Source organism: Pristis pectinata, chromosome 4, assembly GCF_009764475.1.
Source record: "Pristis pectinata isolate sPriPec2 chromosome 4, sPriPec2.1.pri, whole genome shotgun sequence".
NCBI lineage: Eukaryota > Metazoa > Chordata > Chondrichthyes > Rhinopristiformes > Pristidae > Pristis > Pristis pectinata.
In genome coordinates this window covers 60,113,391-60,130,423 of record NC_067408.1, presented here as the reverse complement: position 1 = coordinate 60,130,423, position 17,033 = coordinate 60,113,391, and the positions used below count along the sequence as shown (strand labels likewise).

Below are 17,033 nucleotides of genomic sequence, written 5' to 3'. Positions count from 1 at the left end.
AGAAGAAGGTTATTTATGAGGAGATTGGCTAAGTTTTCATTGTTTGCTTTTAATTAGAGGCTGAGGGAAAATGTTAATGTGTAATAAAATTATTCAAGGCCTAAATTGGGTACATTAGTCAGATTCCTTGGTCAATTCTTTGGGGAATGGATTTAAGGTCGAAGGGTTGAGGAAAACATTTCTTATCCAAGGACTGCTGAGGCTCTGGAACTGGATCCTGATGCTGCAACCCAGGGACCTAGATGGGTGTTGGTGTAGTCATATCTGTAATAATGCCCACAGCTCTGCACCCCTTACGTAAGAAAGCATAGGAGGCAGTCCAAAGGAGATTCACCAGGTTAACTCCTGGGATGAGAGGGCTGTCCTATAAGAGAGGCTGGACAGGTTGGGCCTCTATTCTTTGGAGGTTAGAAGAATGAGGGGTGATCTTATTGAAACATACAAGATCCTGAAAAACGGCTTGACAGGGTAGATGTTGGGATGTTTTCACTTGTGGGAGGATCTCGAATGAGGGGACAGTTTCATAACAAGGGGTGGTAATTTAAAGCTGAGCTATATAGAGATTTCTTCTCACAGAGGGTGGTGAATCTCTGGAACTCTCTGCCCTGGAGACATGTGGAAGCTAGATTATTAGAAGTATTTAAAGTGGAAGTAGACCAGTTTTTAAAAGATGAGAGGAGTTCTATAGGGATCTGGCACAGAGGAGGAGTTAAAGCCAGGGGTAGATCGACCATGAGCATATTGAATGGTGGGGCAAGCTTGAGGAGCTTGGTGGCCTACTCCTGCTTCTGTTTTCTTGTGTTCTAGCTAGTTATATTAGTCTCAAGAGCCCTTCTCAGACTGAGTGATCTTTTTCTGTACATGTAAATTTCAATAATTCTATGAATATACAGTAGCTGCCAGAATTTAGGTGCAAGCAGGAAGTTTGAAAGGTCACTATGGGATACTGGAGTTCTGTATCATTAACCTTGCAAGATAACCTTAAAAGACACTGCTGACTTCAAAACATGGGCTTCATCTCCTTGAAGCAAAGAAGAGAACATTTAACAGAGTTGGTGAAAGGAAAAATCTATTTCTTCTGTCAGAAACAGTGGTGATAGAGGTGGCACAGTGGTGCAGCTGGTAGAGCTGCTCACTCACAGCTCCAGTGACCTGAGTTCAATCCTGACCCCGTGTGCTGTGTGGATTTTTCATGTTCTCCCTGTAACCGCATGAGTTCCTCCCAGATCCACAAAATATACAGGTTGATAGGTTAATTGGCCAAGGCAAATGTGTAGGTGAGTGGTAGAATCTGGGGGGAAGGGGAGTTGATGGGAACGTGGGAAGAATAAAATGGGTAAGGGTGGGATTAGTCTCATAAAGGATTCTACGTGGTCAGTATTGATTCTGTGGGCCGATGGGCCTGTTTCTGTGCTGAATCTCTCTGTGACATATGATACAGATTTAATTGGTGGCATGTCGGGAGAGCAACATGAAGAACTTTATTTAGTGCAGTAGGTTCTTCTGATTTAAAAATCATTGCTTGAAAGCTTATTCAGCAGTAAATTCCAGCAGTAATTCAATCCAGCTAGCTACCATGCAATGAAAAGTGATGGAAAGTCTCCTCGACAGTGCATCATGGGGTGCTTGCTCACCAGATAACCTGTGTTTTTCCAAGACCACTTGCTACAGCCTTGGTCCAAACGTTGACAATAGAGTAAAATTCTGGAGAGAGGAGGTGAGAAGAAGGCAACATTTGACCAAGGAATCCTGGTAAAACTGGTCACTGAGAATCAAAGGGGAACATCTCCACTGGATGGAGACAAGGAGATAGCTAGCATGAAGATGGTGGTGGTTGTTGGAGGTGAATCATCCCACCTCTAGGGATGATCAGTGTAGGATTTGCTCAGGGCAGTGGCTTTGGCCCAATCATCCTCAGTTGTTTCATCAATGACCTTCCATCATAAAATCAAGTTGGGATTTTCACTGATGGTTGCACAATGTGAAATTCCATTCCCAAATCCTCATCAAATGAAGCAGCCCATGTCTGCATGCATCCAGAACTGGAGACAGTGGTCAAAAACCAGAAGGAATAGATTTAAAGTCATTGGTAAAGGTTTAGAACAGACATGGGGAAACATTTTTCACCAGCGAGGCAGAGATCTGGAAATCATTGCCTGAAAGTGTGGTAGAGTCAAAAAAAATGCCAATGTATATACTTGAAGAACCATGACCAACAGGTCTATGGACCTAGTGCTGGAAAATGGGATTAGATTGGGAGATCTTTTTCCACTGGCACAGACACGATGGGCCGAACGGCTCCTGTGTTGTAATTTTCTTAAGACTTTATGAATGTTCACGTCTAGGCAGATAATTCCAGCAAGAGAGTGTCTTACTCTTGATATTTAATGGCATCACTGCCAGCATTGGCCAGAAACTTAAAAGGGCATCAATATAAATACTATGGCCACAAAAGCAGGTTAGAAGCTGCATATCCTGTGGTGAACCACTGTCATCCTGGTAGGCTGGTCCAGAAGATTGGTCCAGTGAATTGGTAAGTTGGAGTCAAAATTAGCTTGGTCATAGAAGAGAGAGGGTAGTGGTGGAGGGTTATTTCTCTGACTGGAGATCTGTGACCAGTGGTGCTCTGCAAGGATCAGTGCTGAGACCTGTCTTGTTTGTGATATATATAAATGATCTAGATGAAAATGTCGGTGGTCTAATTGGTAAGTCTGCAGACAACACAAAAATTGATGGAGTTGTGCATAGTGAAGAAGGTTGTCAAAGGAAACAGCAGGATATAGATCTGTTGGAAATTTGGGAGGAGAAATGACAGATGGAGTTTAATCAGGACAAATATGAGGTGGAGACTGAAGACACTGCAGATGCTGGAATCTGGAGCAACAAACAATCTGCTGGAGGAACTTGGGTCGAGCAACATCTATGGGGGGAAAGGAATTGTTGATGTTTCAGGTTGAAACCCTGCATCAGATTGAGCATGTGAGGTGTTGCATTTTGGGAGGTCAAATGTAAGAGGAAAGTATACAGTAAATGGCAGGACGGAGGGATACGGAGGGATCTTGGGGTGCAAATTTATAGCTGCCTGGAAACGACAACACAAATGGATAGGGTGGTAAAAATGACGTATAGCATGCTTGCCTTTGTTGGTTGGGGCATTGGGTATAAAAGTTAGGAAGTCTTATTGCAGCTGTATGAAACTTTGGTCAGGTCACATTTGGAGTATCGTGTGCCGTTCTGGTTGTCACATTGCAGGAAGGATGCGGAGGCTTTGAAGAGGGTGCAAAAGGTTCACCGGGATGTTATCTGGATCAGAGAGTATTAGCTATTAGGAGAAGTTAGACAAACTTGCATTGTCAGGCCAGGAGTGTGCTGGAATAGTCTCCACTGGCCTGATGAGTCCAGCACCAAGATTACTCGAGAGTAAAACACCATTTACAAAATGCACTGCTAGACTACCTCCCAATCTCAGAACCACTACCATCAAGAAGAACATTGGCAGCAGGACGTCATCAACTGTAGGATTAGAAATATATCGCTGGTCCTTCATCCTTGTTTGGGCTAAATCATGTAATTCCCTGCCCAAGCCCTGTAGAAATTCCTTTACTGGGAGGATTACAGTGATTCACAGAATCATAGAATCGTACTACTCAGAAAGGGGCCTCTTTGGCCCACCTCATCCATGCCGACTGTGATGCCCATCCATGCTAATCCCATCTGTCCCCATTAGACCCAAATCCCTCTATGCCTTTCCTATCCAAGTACCTGTTGAAATGCCTCTAAAACATTATGATTGTATTTGTCTCTCGTACCTCTCTGGCAGCTTGTTCCAGATATTCACCATCCTCTGTGTGGAAAAAACTTACACCTCAGATCTCCCTTAACTTTCTCCCCTCTCATCTTAAAACTGTGCCCTCTCGTTCTAGACTCCCCTACCCTGGGAAAAACTCTGTCTATCCTGTCTGTGCCCCTCATAATTGTATAAATCTCGATAAGGTCACCCTTCAGTCTCCTACGTTCCAGTGAGAATAAATCTGGCCTATTCCAATCTCTCTTTATAACTACAGCCCTCCATTCCAGTTCGTCACGTGCTCAGGGGCAATCAGGCATGGGTAACAGATAGTGGCTTTGCTGGTGACACCACATCTGTTTTCTTAAAAAAAACATCCAAAATTGAATTGTAAAGGGAGAAAGATTGTAGGGCATTGAGAAAAGAACAAAGGAATTGTGCTGAACTTATAGCTATCCAAAAGATGTGACTTGAGCCTGATGGGCTGAATGGCCTTGCTGTGCCCTGCAATTTCTGATTCTCTAACTCTTTATTTATTGGTAAGTACTGTATAAACAAATTTACCTTACATTTCATTGACTTGGATTATCTCATCAACTCTAATTAGTGCATATGGCTTGAAATTTGGAATATGTAATATCTGGCATGATCACTTTGTGCAAACATTGGCAACAAAAATTCTGAAAATACCTTAAATTTGGGGAAAAAAATTAGACAAGCTTTAATTTCACTTTAATTTCATCTGGAATGTGACTTGTGCCTGAAAAGAAATGTGGTCATGTTCAATATAAAAAGATAAACTTGGGTATCAAAGGACAACTCTTCCTGCTATCTCATTCAAAAGGCAGCTCAGTGGCACAGCTGGTAGGGCCACTGCCTCACAGCTCCAGTGACCCGGGTTTGATCCTGACCTCTGGTGCTGTCTGTGACATTTGCACGTTCTCCCTGTGACTGTGTGGGATTCCCTGGGTGTTCTGGTTTCCTCCCACATCCCAAAGAAGTGCGGGTTGATAGGTTAACTGGCAGCTATAAATTGACCTTGGTGTATAGATGAGTGGTCGAATCTGGGGGAGTTGATGACGATGTGGGGAGAATTCTAAAGGACTGGATTTATATTGACTTGGAAACGCAGGGGCAGAACAAAGATAGTCAGCATGGCTTTGTGCAGGGGAAATCCTGTCTCACTAATTTGATTGAGTTTTTTGAAAAGGTAACCAAGGAGGTAGATGAATGCAGTGCAGTAGATTTTGTTTACACAGGCTTTGTTAAGGTATTTGACAAGATCCGCATGCTAGGCTGGTCCTGAAAGGTAGGAGTTTTAAAGGAGACCTAAGGGGAAAGTGTTTTTACACAGAGAGTGGTTGATACCGGGAATGTGCTGCCAGAGGAGGTGCTGGAATCAGATATAATCACTGTGTTTGAGAGATATTTAGATGGGGACAAGGTATGGAAGGATACAGACCTAATGCTGGCAAATGGAATTAGTGTAGATGAGCAAAAATGTTGGCATGGACTTGGTGAGCTGAAGGGCCCGTTTCTGTGCTGTAGAACTCTATGACTCTCATAAAGTGGATGCTTGATTGTCAGCATGGACTCAGTGGGCCAAAGAGCCTGCTTCTGAATTGAGACACAAGAGATTCTGCAGATGCTGGAATCTGGAGCAACACACACAAAGCGTGCTGGAGGAACTCAGCAGGTCGGGCAGCCTCTATGGAGAGAAATAAACAGTCAATATTTCGGGTCGAGACCCTTCACCAGGACTGGAAAGAAAGAGGGCGGAAGCCAGAATAAGAAGGTGGGGGGAGAGGGGGAGGAGCACACGCAGGCAGGGGGTAGGTGAGTTCAGGTGATAGGCGAGTCCAGGTGAGAGGGGGAAAGTAGGTGGGTGTGGGAGGGGGTAGATGTAAGAAGCTGGGAGGTGATAGGTAGGAGAGGCAAAAGAAGAAGGAATCCGGTAGGAGAGGGCAGTGGACCATGGAATAAAGGGAAGGAGGTGGCAGGTCATGAGAGCAGGGGAAGGGGAAAGAGAAGGGCGGAGGGGGCCACAGGGATGAGGGAAGACAAAGGAGGGGGGGAAGGAGGGAGGAAAAAAGGGGAGAAGAAGGGAGGGATTACCAGAAGTTAGAGAAATTGATGTTGAGGCCATCAGGTTGGAGACTATCAAGGTGGAATACGAGGTGTTGTTCCTCCAACCTGTGTCTGGCCTCAACGTAGCGGTAGAGGAGGCCGTGGATAGACATGTCAGTATGGGAGCAGGATGTGGAATTGAGTGGCTGGCCACCAGGAGATAGTGGCTTTTGTGGTGGATGGAGCAAAGGTGCTTGATGAAGCGGTCACCCAATCTCCGTTGGGTCTCACTGATGTAGAGGAGGTCACACTGGCAGCACCGGATGCAATAAATGACACCCTCAGATTCACAGGTGAACCGCTTCAGAATTGATTGTTATAAGGTGTAGGAGGTGTTCCAGCTTCGTCTTTGTCTTCTACATTTTGGAGTCAAAATAAATCTGATTATAACAGCAGAAAGCAAACCTGTCAGACAATTTATACTGGAAAGTGCAGGTTCATCTTGAATAATGTGAATTATGGAGTGGACAAAAGCCATGTAATTGCATCATGTGTGATGATCAAAACACATTTACTGATACTGCACCGGTCTAGAGTAGACATACTGTAGGTTGTGTCAAATTAACCCTTTTCAGTGCTAAGTGAACCTTGGATATAGAATCAGTTATGTTTGCTGTTGACCTGTCAGTGCAAATATTGGGCTGGAAGAAATGTCAGCATTTCTGCATGCAACAGCTGACGTTTCCCAGGTAATAAGGTGCATGAAAAATTGGAATGAGAGCATTTATGTTGAAATGTGGAAGCCACTGACCTGCTGGGGTTTTGCTGCAAATCTCACTCCACTGCTAGACTCCTTGAGGAGCTGGGATTTACAGCAATATTCCAGGTTTAGCCTGGGAATCCACTCTGATAGTCTGCACCAACTGAGAGTTGATGCAGCTGTTAATGTTTTTTGGGCATTTCTAACAGTTTAAATTCATTTAAATGTTTTTAAATGTTATTTAGTTCTTTTCTTAATCTTTAAAATTCTTATTACAAAATACTGGTTTGAATAATTTTTAATAGTGTTGAAATAATTTGAAGCTTTTGGTGGCTTTGGCAGTAAGTTGAGCTGGGGGAAGAGCTGAGGTGGTTGTCAAAGATTTTCCTGTGATCTCTTGGGCAGGGCTCATTCCTCTCCTTCCACCCCAACCCCAAGATACACCCCGCCCCACCCACCACCACCACCATTCCACCATTTTCACACACAGACACACACAGAGACAGTCTCACAGACACAGACAGACAGACAGCCACAGATACGCACTCAGATACAACACAGATACATACACACCCACAGTCTCTCACGTATAGACAGACTGACAGATAAACTCTCTAACACACAGGTAGATAGATGGATACACACACACACACACACACCACAAATACACACACACACACACACACACACACACACACACACACACACCATGTGATGGGATTTATGAGCAGAATCCCCTGATCCTGTATAGATTTTGTCACTGAGTTTGGACCCTGGTGTACTGCGGCAATAACTTACTGGGCTGGGCTGGCATATAGAGCAAATGCAATCTTTATTTAAATTGACAGTGAATGCAGGTGGTTCACCACTGATCATAAGTTCAGGGCCACACTACAAAATTAATGGAAAGCTGGATAAGTACAATAGGAAGGGATTAGGAATCAAAGATATATTGATAGGTAAATTAAACAGGGGCTCTTGTAAATCATAACGTCCATTCAGCTGGGATGAACAGCCTGATTCTGCTCTGTAAAATTCTATGTAATTCTGTGTGATCCTTTAACTTTATATTTGCTGTTCTCTCCCTAGTCTAGTGCAGTATTTTACAGGCTTTAGCTCCTTTCCTCCTCCCTGTTTGCTGGACTCTGATTATGTAGATTTACAGATTATTTTGTCAGTTACTTCCTATGCAGTTGAATTGGCAAAGACCCCAGCTCTTTTAACAGGTAAGCATTTGTTAAGTTCCATTGACTAAGTCTATTCTTAAGCATTTTGAAAGTAATAATTTACATGTTTTGCAAGCCCTGATCTCCAGAAAGCATATTTGTTCACCAGATGTTTACCAGGTGTTGGTTAAATGTAAATGACAGGCCCTAGCAAATGTTGCAGTTGAAGGCTTTCATCTAGTTTTCCCTCTTGGTTTCTTCTTTCTGCTGGTGGATAGGAGACAAAATTAGAGAACAATCACTGATGTGGAAAAAGTCTTCACCCTTCAAAGATTACAGCACAGGTTCTGAGGTCAGAATGCCAGCAAAACTGTCAATTTTTGTTGTCATTGCACTGCATAACTACCAGCAACATGTGAAGTCACATATGGAAATCCATCACTGGCAGCCCCTTAAAGCAAACTTAATCCTTTATCTTAAGTCAGCGATGAATGTCGGTGGTTTACCAGCGACATTCCAGCCTTGTCCAGGGTAAGCTTGAGAGATTAAAGAATTTATCAACATACCTGGCATTTATAAACTATCCTTGTCATAACCTACTCTGAAAATGTTAAACTTTGTCACTTCACAAAGTTATGAGTGAGTTTTCAATGACATGTCAAGCACTGGTTTCTACTTCACAGCTTCCATGGCTCTAATGAAAATTCTGATTTTGTATATGTGGATTGTAATTCCCTCCAATAAAATTTTTAAATTAAAATGGATTTCAAAATAACCATTTTACATGTTTGGGAATGTTTTTCCTGCTTATCAGATGTTAACTTTATTTCAAATTTTCTTTCTGCTTAACATTTTGTGCAATTTTTTCCTTCCTGGTTTTGCTGTCTGAGAATTTTTCAGCATGGTTCCCTATGCCCGTTGGATGCCAGGGATTCCTTTGAGCTGATGCCTGGCAGCCACCAGTCCCAGTCAGCCTAAGCCAGAGATCAGTAGGTAAGCAGCCACCTTTGCTGCTTTGTGGCTGATTGCAAAATCTAAGTCGTTCTCCCACCTGGCTTCTGTTAAATTTGGATGAAAGTCAATATTTTTAATCTCTCTTGCCTTACTTGGAACATTATTGGAAAAACTTGAACAGATCCTGATCTAGAATTGTTTCCTTATATTGGTTCTTAGCATAGTATTTGTTTTTCCTGTTGCTCCCTTAGTCTCACCCATTCTCCTGTCTATAAAGGTAAACTGGCTGACACCACTAGCCAACAGCCACATCAATGTTCATTTAATTTATGCCTTAAAGGTAGTAAAATATCTTAAGACATTATTCAGGAGTGCTTTCAGACAAGCGACAGCGACAGTGGGTATAGGAACAGAATGAGGAGGAGGTTAAATGCGTGGTTGAGGGATTGGAGTAAGAAGCAGGGATTCAGTTTTCTGGATCATTGGGGCCTCTTTTGGGGCATGGATGACCTGTTCAAAAAGGACGGGTTGTACTTGAATCCCAGGGGGACCAACATACTGGCGGGGAGGTTGCTAAGGCTACTGGGGAGAGTTTAAACTAGAATTGTTGGTGGGTGGGATCCGTACTGGAGAGACCTGGGATGAGGTGTTTGGCTCTCAAATAGAGGAGGCTAGGAGTAAGTACCATAGGCAGGTGATAGAGAAGGGACGTGTTCAGACAGGCTTGAGATGTGTCTATTTTAACGCAAGGAGTGTTGTGAACAAGGCGGATGAGCTTAGAGCTTGGATCAATACTTGGACCTATGATGTGGTGGCCATTACGGAGACTTGGATGGCTCCGGGGCTGGAATCATTGATGTTAGATGTTTCAGGAAGGACAGGGAGGGAGGCGCAAGAGAGGTGGGGGAGTGGCACTGTTGATCAGAGATAGTGTCACGGCTGTGGAAAAAGTGGACGTTGTGGAGGGATTATCTACGGAGTCTCTGTGGGTGGAGGTTAGGAACAGGAAGGGGTCGATAACTGTGCTGGGTGTTTTTTATAGGCCGCCCAATAGAGACAGGGTTACTGAGGAGCAGATAGGGAAGCAGATCCTAGAAAGGTGTGAGAATAACAGAGTTGTTGTGATGGGGGATTTTAATTTCCCAAACATCGATTGGCATCTCCAGACAGTGAGGGGTTTAGATGGGGTGGAGTTTGTTAGGTGTGTTCAGGAAGGGTTCTTGACACAATATGTAGATAGACCTACAAGAGGAGAGGCTGTGCTTGATTTGATATTGGGAAATGAACCTGGTCAGGTGTCAGATCTCTCAGTGGGTGAACATTTTGGTGATAGTGATCATAATTCTATCTCCTTTACGTTAGCACTGGAGAGGGATAGGAACAGACAGGGTAGAAATGTGTTTACTTGGAGTAAAGGGAATTATGAGGCTCTCAGGCAGGAAATTGGAAGATTAAATTGGGAACAGATGTTCTCTGGGGAAAGTACGGAAGATATGTGGCAAATATTCAGGGGGTATTTGTGTGGAGCTCTGCATAGACATGTTCCGATAAGACAGGGGAGTCATGATAGGATACAGGAACCGTGGTGTACGAAGGCTGTAATAAATTTAGTCAAAAGGAAAAGAAAAGCATACAAAAGGTACAAAGAGCTGGACAAGTACAAGGCTAAAAAGAAGAAACTTAAGAAAGAGATAAGGAGAGCCAGAAGGGGACATGAGAAGGCCTTGGCGGCCAGGATTAAGGAAAACCTCAAGGCGTTCTACAAGTATGTGAAGAGTAAGAGGATAAGATGCGAAAGGATAGGGCCTATCAAGTGCAGCAGTGGGAAAGTGTGTGTGGATCTGGAAGGAAGGTACTTAATGAATACTTTATGTCAGTATTCACCACGGTAAAAGATCCGGGGGAATGTAGTGGGGACTTGCAGCAGCCTGAAAAGCTTGAGCATGTGGATATTAGAAAAGAGGTGGTGCTGAAACTTTTGGAAAGCATCAAGTTAGATAAGTCACCGGGACCAGATGGGATTTACCCCAGGTTGCTGTGGGAGGCGAGGGAGGAGATTGCAGAGCCTCTGACAATGATCTTTGCATCATCGATGGAGACAGGAGAGGTTCCGGAAGATTGAAGAGTTGTAGATGTTGTTCCCTTATTCAAGAAGGGGAGTAGAGATAGCCCAGGGAATTATAGACCGGTGAGTCTTACCTCAGTGGTTGGTAAGCTGATGGAGAAGATCCTGAGAGGCAGGATTTATGAACATTTGGAGAGGTATAATATGATTAGGAATAGTCAGCATGGCTTTGTCAAGGGCAGGTCCTGTCTTATGAGCCTGATTGAATTTTTTGAGGATGTGACTAAGCACATCGATGAAGGGAGAGCAGTAGATGTAGTGTATATGGATTTCAGCAAGGCGTTTGATAAGGTACCCCATGCAAGCCTTATGGAGAAGGTGAGGAGACATGGGATACAAGGGGACATTGCAGTGTGGATCCAGAACTGGCTGGCCCACAGAAGGCAAAGAGTGGTTGTTGAAGGGTCGTATTTTGAGTGGAGGTCGGTGACCAGTGGTGTACCTCAGGGATCTGTACTGGGACCCTTACTCTTTGTGATTTTTATAAATGACCTGGATGAGGAAGTGGAGGGGTGGGTTAGTAAGTTTGCAGATGACACGAATGTTGGGGGTGTTGTGGATAGCTTGGAGGGCTGTCAGAGGTTACAGCAGGACATAGATAGGATGCAGAGTTGGGCTGAGAAGTGACAGATGCAGTTCAACCCAGATAAGTGTGAAGTGGTTCATTTCGGTAGGTCAAATATGTTGGCGGAATATAGTCTTAATGGTAGGACTCTTGGCAGTGTGGAGGATCAGAGGGATCTTGGGGTCCAAGTCCATAGGACGCTCAAAGTGGCTGCGCAGGTTGACTCTGTGGTTAAGAAGGCATATGGTGTATTGTCCTTCATCAATCGGGGAATTGAATTTAGGAGCCGTGAGGTATTGTTGCAGCTATATAGGTCCCTGGTCAGACCCCACCTGGAGTATTGTGCTCAGTTCTGGTCACCTCACTACAGGAAAGATGTGGAAGCCATAGAGAGGGTGCAGGGGAGAATTACAAGGATGCTGCCTGGATTGCGGAGCATGCCTTATGAAAGCAGGTTGAGGGAACTTGGCCTTTTCTCCTTGGAGAGACAGAGGATGAGGGGGGACCTGATAGAGGTGTATAAGATGATGGGAGGTATTGATAGGGTAGATAGTCAGAGGCTTTTCCCCAGGGCTGAATTGGTGGCCACAAGAGGAGATAGGTTTAAGGTGCTGGGGAATAGATGTAGAGGAGATGTCAGGGGTAAGTTTTTTACTCAGAGAGTGTTGAGTGCATGGAATTGACTGCTGGAAATGACGGTGGAGGCGGATACGACAGGGTCTTTCAAGAGACTGTTAGATAGGTACATGGAGCTGAGCAAAATGGAGGGCTATGGGTAAGCCTAGTAATTTCCAGGGTAGGGATATGTTCAGCACAGCTTTGTGGGCTGAAGGGCCTGAATTGTGCTGTAGTTTTTCTATGTTCTATGTTCTAAATGTTGTTATTAAGCCACATAAGGAGCGAGTAAGGGTAAATTGACCAAAAGCTTCATCAGAGGATAGCTTCTGAGCAACGTATAAAAAGACGAGACTGAAATGGAAATTCAGTGAGGTTTAAGGAGGGAATTCCAGTGATGCATCTCTCAACAGTTGAAGGCATGATAGCCAGTGCTGGAGTGAAATCCGAGAAACATAGAGTGCTAGAATAGGAAGAGTGGAGAGTTCTTGGAGGGCTAATAAAACTGATAGACACAACAATGCTAAGTGAGGGAAGGATTTGAACATAAGATTCTAAAAACTGAAGTGTTAATAGTCCAGGAGCCAATGCCATCAATGTGGTGGGCAAGACTTGGTGCATTTGGACAGTGATGAGGTTTCACTGAGCTCAAGAGCTGCCGGTACATTAATCATATTATTGTCATCTCTTCCTTGATCTTCCTTATGAGAAGGTGTTGCCCCTGTGTTCTAAACCAACATGCTGAATGAAGTTGCTTCTCTGAGCATGTGGCATACAGCTGCATTAGGCAGCTTGCTTGCACAGTGCTGCATGGGAGAATTGTAATGAAAGTTTAATTGTTTGGAGAGAAATGCTACAGTCTATGTGTAGGGCTTACTGGAGTTCAAAACAATTGCTTTTTTCCTTCTTATTCACTCATTTATTAAACCATGAATTTCCTCTTTAATGCCATTCAAAGAGCTAACAGTGCTCCTGGCTGCTCTTATTGGGTAATTTTTCCTATAACTGTTTTGTTTTTTTTCCATCTCTGTCTCAAGTCTCCTGTGAATTGTTTTATCTGCCACTCACTCCATTGATAACACCGGAAACTGAGGGGAACTGTGGCTGCTGTCGTTGCTGTATCTGTGTTTATAATGGCATAGTTTAAATTAAGTTCTGGCTTTCACCCCATTCTGACATTGTTGAAGAGCACAGTTGAAATCCCAATGTGGTGTACTTTTGTTTGATACAGTAAAGAAATCTCATCAGTGGGTGACGTTGAGTATCTGTGTTATGGCCCTAATCTCTAAATGCTGTTGTTAACGAAAACATGTGTTTCAGCGCTCAGGCTGAAGTTATTCTCATGAATATCAAGGTAAAGATGCTAAAATTGTGGATGATTTTCCCACTCCCAAACTATCCATACTCAATTCCTTACTGTTACAGAATTATCTTGAAATACACTGGCATTGTATTCATGTACAAAAATTTGAGAATATTGCTCTTCAATTTTCTTGCTTCTCTGTTTCATAGATCTACTAGGTGGGTGGGGGGTACTGAAATGTGCATGACTGTGCCATCCTGGTCTTGAGCTTGTCCTCAGAATCTAAAAGGCAATTGCTTGAGCTGAATCTTAATACTATTTTACACAAGCACCTTCAACGGCCCCTTTGGAGGTGTAGAGTGGTTACAGTTATTCATCAATGAAGACCATTGCATTGTGCCTTGTTAGTAATCAATATCTCTAACTATGAAACACAGTTAAAAATATCACCCACTTGGATATCCTGCTGAGAAACCTTACTTCCTTTTGTTAAATTTTGGTTGTATGTTTGTCAACTTCCTGCATAAAAATTGGTTTATTTCCATTTATAATGGAAACTGTTCAGGTTGTCATGGCATCCTCTGATCTATGGTGATGCTCTAATGTTATCCATTTCCAAGTCATAGAGTCATAGAGCAATACAGCACGGAAACAGGCTCTTCGGCCCAATTTACCCATGCCGACCAAGGCATCCACCTAAACTAATCCTAAGTGTCTGCACTTAGCCCATGTTCCTCTCAACCTTTTGCTATCTATGTACTTATCCAAATGTCTTTCAATTGTTGGCACAAGAGACTCTGTAGATGCTGGAATCTGGAGTAATACACACAAAATTCTGGAGGGGCCCAGCAGGTCAGGCAGCACCCATGGAGGGAAACAAACAGCTGACACCCCCGGTCGAGACCCTTCATCAGGACCTGAAACTTCAACTGTCCACCTCCCTCCATTGATGCTGCCCGACCTGCCAAGCTCCTCCAGCACCCCGTGTGTATTGTCTTTTATTTGTTACTGTCGTGCCTGCCTCTACTACGTTCTCCGGCAGCTTGTTCCACATACCCACCACCCTCTGCATGAAGATATTGCTCCTCAAGTCCCTTTTAAATCTTTCCCCTCTCACCTTAAACCTACACCCTCTAGTTTTTTGTTTCCTTTACCTGGGAAAAAGACCGTGTGCATTCACACTATCTATGCCCTTCATGATATTATATACCTCTATAAGGTCACCCTTCAGTCTTCTATGCTCCAAGGAAATAAAATCCTAGCCTGCCCGACCTCTCCCTATAACTTAGGCCCTTGAGTCCTGGTAATATTCTTGTAAATCTCCTCTGCACCCTTTCCAGCTTAGTGACATTACTTCCTATAACAAGGTGACCAAAACTGTACACAATATTCCAAGTGCAGCCTCACCGATGAATTGTACAAGTGAAAAAGGATGCTGCTCTTTCTTGAAAAACACAAATAATGCTGGAGGAACCCAGCAGGCCAGGCAGCATCTGTGGAGAAAAGCAGGTGGTCAGCGTTCCATTCCAATTCCACTTATATTTGCAGTTTAACTGCATACCAAAATATAACATCAAATTATATAAACCAATCCCAGAATGTGATACTTAAAGATGAAGAGTAAGTTACATGTGAATTACCTTATAACCCTGTGAACCTATTGATATTTGTTCCATGTGGTTCTACTGGAAATTGACATTCACACTTTGAGGAATAATGTGAGATCCAGGGAGCTCTTCTGTTGAACACCTTGAGGATTGCTTTTCCCATTCTGTAGAAATACCAGCTGTTAAGTGACTTACATGATTATAAGCAGATGACATGAAGCTTATGGGATGACATGGTGCTCCTGTTTTCCTCTAATGTAACACTCAGAGTGGTAATTCTATGTGCTTAATGACATTTTGCTGCTTTGTACTGAAGCCACTCACAGCTTTGACCACTAGGTTGCAGTGTGGAATTACTTTGCTCTCTACCATTGACAACAGTGCAGGATACTGCTCAATAATACGTCAAAATGTTTGCATGCTCTCTGCAAACTTCAGTTTATGCTGTCACAATCTTCATGCTTTTCATGCAAACACTGAAAATGCTTCAGTAAGCAGTTACGAAAGGCAAACCCAATAACACAAGAACAGAACATAGGAGCAGGAGTAGGCCACTCAGCCCCTCAAGCTTGCACTACCATTCAATGTAATCACGGCTGATCCACATCAGGCCTCACCTCTTCTGTGTCAGATCCCCATAGCCTCTAACTCCCTGATCTTTCAAACATTTATCTCCACTTTACCTACTACCCTAATCTCTCTAGGGCAGAGAGTTCCAGAGATTCATCACCCTCTGTGAGAAGAATTTTCTATGTAGCTTGGTTTTAACTGAATGGTCCTTATCTTGAAACAATGTCCTCTCCCTCCAAACACTCTCACCAGTGAATACCTCAATATCTACCCTGAAAAGCATTCTTAGGATCTTATATGTTTCAATAAGGTTTTCATTCTTCTAAACTCCAAAGAATACAGACCCAACCTGTATAGCCTGTCCTCTCACCCCACAATTAGCCTGGCGAATCTCCTTTGGACTGCCTCTAATGCTGCTGTATCTTTTCTTAGGTAACTGGACTAAAACTGTACACAGTATTCCAGGTATGACCTCACCAACACCCTGTACAACTTAACAAATCTTCCCTATTTCTGAACTCCAACCCCTCTACAATAAAGACAGACATATTGTTTGTCTTCTTAACTATTTGCTGTACTTGCCTGCTGACTTTTAGTGATTCAAGCACTGGGACACCGAGATCCATCTGAACTTCACTCATATGTAGGCTCTCTCCATTTAGATAATAGCCTGCCTCTTGATTCCTTTAACAGAAGTGCATGACCTTGCACTTCCCCATGTTAAATTCCATTTGCTAGGTTTTCACCCAATCACTCAATCTATCTATAGTTATTTGTAGAATCACAATGTCCTCATCACAACTTGCCCTTCCAACTATTTTTATGTCATCAGCAAATTTGGAAACCTTACGTTCTGCTCCCTCCTCTAGGTCATTAATACGAATGATAAATAATCAAGGGTCAAGAACTGATCCCTGGGGTACTCCACTAGTTACATCATTCTAACCGGAGAAGACTCATTTACTCCAGCTTTCTCCTTTCTAGGTGATAACCAGTTTTCATCCACGCTAACACACTTCCTCCAGTACCATCAGCTCTTAACTTTTGTACCTCTTAACTCTTATATTTCATCCTGTCAAATGCATTTTGTAAGTTCCAAATACACCTCATCTACAGGTTCCCCTCTATCTACTCTGCTTGTTACATCCTCAAAGAACTCAAACAAATTTATCAAACATAAATTGCCTTTCATAAAACCATGTTGACTTGGTTTGATTAGATTAAGCTTTCCTAAAAGATCAGACATTCCTTCTTTGATTCAAAGCCCTTGGGTGAAGGCTATTGGGTCCTGCTGACTTGTCTGCCTTTAGTCTCGAGAGTTTGTCTGATACCTTGTCCCACATGATTGGGATTACTACAAGTTCGTCCATGCTACTTGAAAGTAGCCCATCTGTTATTATTGAAGAGACCTCCACAGTGAAGACTGATGCAAAAAAAAAGTGGGTTTAACGTATCTGCCATGTCCTTTCCTGATATTAATTCCATAGCCTCATTCTGTAGAGGTCCCACATTTA

The 17,033-nt window shown here is 43.2% G+C and overlaps 1 long non-coding RNA gene across 1 annotated transcript; it reads right to left on the bottom strand.

Moving 5' to 3' along the window:
• Positions 1-7,551: 7,551 nt before the first annotated feature.
• LOC127569587 (uncharacterized) lies at positions 7,552-15,029 on the bottom strand. The gene is made up of 3 exons (XR_007956225.1): positions 14,983-15,029; positions 14,750-14,835; positions 7,552-8,047 (listed from the first exon to the last, which is right to left on the bottom strand). It is a non-coding gene; the product is annotated as an uncharacterized LOC127569587 (long non-coding RNA).
• Between the last annotated feature and the right edge of the window lie 2,004 nt (positions 15,030-17,033).